A 5,546-nucleotide genomic window follows, 5' to 3' on the forward strand; every position below is an offset into this window, starting at 1 on the left:
CCAATACCTAAACCAGGGAAAGATGAAGCAAAGAGGGAGAACTATAAATTAATATCATTAGTTGATTTTTAAAAATTTAAATAAAATCCTCTCAGACTATAGTAATTTATCCAAGAAAACACTTATTATGATCAAATTGGATTTATGTTAGAGAAGCAAAGATGGTTCGGTATTGTGAAAGCAATCTATGTAATTAATTACCTAAAAAAACAAACCAAACCACATGATTGTCTTAATAGATGCAGAAAAAAAAACTTTGACAAAATACAACACTAATTTATACTAAAAACCTTTACAGGGGATAGGCACAGAGGGATATTTTTTAAAATCATAAAAAGCATCTATCAAAAATGAAAAACATGCACATTATGCATTGGGAACACACTAGATACTTTCCTAATAAACACAAGAGTAAAGCAAGAATGTTCCTCAGTATTATTTAATGTAGTTATAGAAGTGCTATTATTGGCAACATGAAAAGAGAAGTAAATTAATGGAGTATAGATAGACAAAGAAAAAATAAAACTATACCTGTTTGCTGATGACATGATAGTTTACTTAGAAAATCCAAGGGAATTAGGAAAGAAACTAATTGAGGCAATAGCTGCAGAAAGTTTCAGGCTATAAAATAAACCCACAAAAAATCAATTGCATTTACATATAATAACAAAATTCAAAAGGCAATAATGGAAAGGGAAATAACATTCAAAATAACTACAAAAAGCATGAAGTTTTTGGAATTCAATCTACCAAAGTACACTTGATACTTATAAACATTAAATTACAAAATACTCCTTAAAGAAATAAAGCCCCTTCCTCTATTGGTGAGTTCTTCCCAGAAACACCATGTTGAAGACGAGCCCCAGATCAGCATTCTTGATTCTCCAGATTTATCCACATGCCTTAGCTACATCCTGACTGCTGCCTGGGCATGTATTGCCTTCCCATGCCCTTAGATTGTCTTTCTTTTTTCTTCTATTTGTATTCTCAGCACTTAGTATGAAGCCTGGCACATAGTAAACTTAATAAAAATTAGTTGATTGAAAATAACTTAAATAGCTGGAGGAATGTTCAATATTTATGGCTAGGCTGTGCCTATACAATAAAAATGATACTTCTGTTGAAGTTAATTTACAGTTTTAATGTTACATGAATCATACTATCAAAGGGATACTTCTTGTACCTTGATGAAATAATAAGAAAATTCATTGGGAGAAACAAAAGGTCTAGATACAATATCAAGAGAAATATTGACAGAAGGTATGAACAAATGGAAAATAGTATTTTCTGATCTCAAACTATATTATAAAGCAACAATCACCAAAACCATTTGGTATTGGTTAAAAAATAGAAAAGTATATAGAACTAGACAAGGGAGAACAAGAAATAATGTGACTCAAGGACCCAGTGTTTGATAAAACTGTAAACAGATATTTTATTGAAAGAGAGCATAGTGCTGGACTTGGCATCAAGAGACCTGGGTTTAAACCTTGCTTCTAACATCTACAAATTGTGTAACCATAGGCAAATCTTCCTGAGTCTCAGTTTCCCATTCTGTAAAATGAGGAAAAGAGTATTGGTAGTTTCTATCTCACAGATATGCTGTCAGGATCAAATTAAATAATATGTGTAAAATGCTTCACAAGCCTAGCAAAGCAATAGATAAATAACAAGGGTTATTATCATCCAAGTGAGAGATGGATAAAATGAACATCAATGGACACTTGGGGGAAGGTGGTCAAGTAGAGGCAATGTGCTATAATGGAATGAGAATTTGATTTGGAGATGGAGGAATTGGGTTCAGATTCTGGTTCTGCTACTTATTATGTGACTTTGGATGTCATTTTACCTTTGTGGGTTTCAGTTTCTTCATCTGTAAAATGAAGACTAGATTTTCCCCAAGGAAAGCTAGTTCCTAGTCTAATGTCTGTGTTCCTAGGTATAGGGAAGTAGAAAGTGGAAGAACCATCTCCAGTGACCCACTTGGATAGAATCACAAAACGTGAACTGAAAGGAACTTTGGCAATACCTTTGAGTATGCCAGTATACACTGTGTATAAAGACCTAAGGTTTATTAGGTCTTTCAGTATCAGTAAGTGACCTTCCTCACCTATCTTCCACTTTCCTGAGTCAGTTCAGCAGCTCTAGCCTCATAGCATTTCCCCTAGAGCAATGGTCTCCAAATTGTTTTCATTGTGCAACCTTATTGAAAATATTTTTGAGCAAATACACAATAAGTATGCTTGCCTGTAAGTTATGTGCAAGTGCTACTGTGTTATTAATTATGTACATTGCAATGCATAAGAAATAGACATTTTAATAAGTATGAGGTAAAGATGAAGTAATATGGGTGGTGCAGTGGATGGAGTGCTGGGTCTGAAGTCAGGAAGACTTATCTTTCTGAGTTCAGATCAGACATTTGCTTGTTGTGTGATCCTAGGCAAGTCACTCAATGCTGTTTGCCTCGGTTTCCTCATCTGTAAAATGAGCTGGAGAAGGAAATGGCAAACCCTTTCAGTATCTCTGCCAAGAAAACCTGACATGGGGTCATGAAGAGTCAGTTGGATATGACTGATAACGACTGAACAAACAACAACATCAACATCAACAATATTTGATCCCAGATTCAATAAGGTGCCATTGGAATTTATTGAGTAGGGGAGTGACACAGTCAGACCTGTGACTGAGGAAAATCATTATGGCATGTGAGTGGTGGATGGAGTGGAATGGGGAGAGAGTTGAGGCAGGGAGACCAGTTAAAAGGCTGTTACGTTAGTCCAGGTGGGAGGTGATGAAGGCTGGAAATAGAAAGCTGGCTATGTGAATAGAGGGAAGGAGACAGATTTGAGACATGCCATTAGATAGAAATGACAAGATTTGGCAGTTGATTGGATATGTGGGATGAAAGTGGGGAATTAAGGATGACACCCAGATTGTGAGCCTGGGTGACTGGAAAAATGGTGGTACTCTTGACAGCAATAGGGAATTTTGGAAGATGGGTGGATTTGGGGGGGAAAGAAAAGGTCTTTGTCGGGGGAAAGATCTGTAATGAGATCTATGGTATAAATTGCAACTCACCCATGCCTGCTTATTCTGTTGACTCACTATCAAGCTGCAAATAAGAAGGGATGGAGTGGCAGACTCATGGATCATTGCCGTGAAATGCAGAGCAAGCCAAGGGCTGGCTGCTACAGCCAGGAGATGATCTGAGCATCAGAGTTTGGGCACACTGGCTGGAGGGGAGAAGGGCAGAATTTCCCTGTGGTTCTCGCTCAGCTGCTGGTGTGGGTGCCTGGGTCACAGGTTATAACCATCCTGGGAGGTCTAGAAGGAGAGATGCTGAGAATTTTAATAGCTACTGGAGAATACAGTATATGGGAGTGTTGGGCCATAATGAGTAAAGGGGATAGTACATTATCCCTTCCACATCTCAGGGATTAGGGGTGTGGCACCCCCATGATCTAGAAAATCCCCATAAATTTTTTGGCTCTCCCTTCATACCTGAGAAGAAGTCTGAATTTTTTCTTTTTCTTTTATGGAGTGTTTATAGTACCTTATTGTAAAATTTGGGTTAAGTGTCTAGTCGTAGGTTTTGTGTCATCTGCTGGCCTTTGAGTGTCTTCTGTGGCTTCTGCAAAACTCCCCCCAAATTCCCATTTTATTTCTTTTTTTTAATAGCATTTTATTGTTTTCCCAATTAGATGTCAAGACAATTTTTAGCATTCATTTTTACAAGATTTTAAGTTCCAAATGTTTCTCCCTCTCTTTCTTCTGTCCCTTCTTCCTAAAATGGTAGGTAATTTGATATAGGTTATACATGTGTTATCATGTAGAACATTTTTCAATATTAGTCACAGTTATAAAAGAAGAAACAGATCAAAAAGGGGGAAAAAAGCTCTGGAAAAAGAATAAAGTAAGTGAAAAAAGTATGCTTCAATCTGCATTCAGAGTCCATCAGTTCTTTATCTGGATGTGGATAGCATTTTCCCTTCTGAGTCCTTTGTACTTGTCTTGGATCACTGTGTTGCTAAGAACAGCTGAGTCATTCATACTTGATCATTACATAATGTTGCTGATACTGTGTACAATGTTTTCCTGGTTCTGCTCATTTCCCTTTGCATCAGTTTGTGTAAGTCTTTCCAGGTTTTTCTGAAGTCCACCTCCTCATTATTTCTTATTGCACAATAGTATTCCATTACATTCATATACCACAGCTTGTTCAAATGATGGGCATCCCCTCAATTTCCAATATTTTGCCACTACAAAAAGGGCTGCTATAATCCCATTTAATTTCTTACGAAGATCTGCATATCTCAAAACTGTGACAGGGAAAGTTGCGATGTGGAAGGCATAACTATATAGTTGTGTTGAAGACAACTCCCCTTTCCCCCTTTTGGGTATCAAGGGGAAGATGAGGAGTGATAAATTTATTTTCCTACCTCCCCTGCCCCCTCCCCCTCCTTGATTAAGTACTCCTTGGGGTCATGCTAAGGACTTACCTTGGAAACTATTGTCTTTAAGGACAGGTTAAGGCAGAAACCTAGTTCATCCCTTTTGCCTGTATGTGAAGGTGACTGGGGAAGATTCCCCCCCTAGGCCGTAGTTTAACTCTTATCTTCACCTTGAGGGGAGTTCTCTACTTCTCCCATCCTCATTCCCCCCTAGCCCACCCTGCAACTGCCTGGCCCTGCCCTCCTTGACTGTGCTCCAGGCTCCAGGGCATCTGCCTTAGTTCTAATTTATGGGAGTTGGAGTATTGGGGAATGGCTCTCTGCCTACCTAACATTCCCTCTTAGGGAATATTTGTACAAACAGGAAAGTTTGTACAAACAGGAACAGTTATCTGTCCATATACTCCATCCTATTTATCGATACAAAATGGGCCCAGTGACCGTTTCTAGGGCTTCTTGGAGGGGCTGATAAGAGGTCTCTTCAACTAGATCTTTCCCAGGCTTCATGAGGCAGTGGGTCTGTAGTTAGGTCCCTCTTCAGGATAAAGGTTGGAACAAGTCCTTTCTGGATCTTTTTCCTTTTGTTTCCTTGTTTCCTTTTGTTCTTCCTGAGTCTTAAAATAAAATAAAATCCTGGGTCAGAGATCAGGATTTAGGAGCCCAATGCACCAAATATCTAAGAATTGACTCCAGCAATCTCCCTTACCCATCCCTAGGTCACTCCTCTCCTTCCCACTATTTGCCACTCTTTGCTTCCCTGATGAGGATGGGATCTAGACCCCCAAAAGGAAGAACCCTGCACTTTCCCACATGGCCAAATCTTTGGCATTTGCCTGAGGCTATAATCCCATTAACTGGCCTTTTCATTGTGGCTACCTCTGTTACCCTTAACCTAGCCTGGCCCTCCATTGTCCATAGAGAGGTATGGCTCACAGTCACTTCACATCCTTAATCCTAACTAGGCTTCATTCTTCCTTGGCCATGTGCTCCAGGTCCCTGGCATTCTGTTACCTCACATTCCCCCCCCACCCCACTACTTGGTCACTCCTAGATTTCTCCCACAGTCTTTCTGTATATAAGGTCCATCTTGTCTCC

The sequence above is a fragment of the Vombatus ursinus genome, unplaced genomic scaffold (assembly GCF_900497805.2).
Source record: "Vombatus ursinus unplaced genomic scaffold, bare-nosed wombat genome assembly UNPS02014797.1, whole genome shotgun sequence".
Classification (NCBI taxonomy): domain Eukaryota; kingdom Metazoa; phylum Chordata; class Mammalia; order Diprotodontia; family Vombatidae; genus Vombatus; species Vombatus ursinus.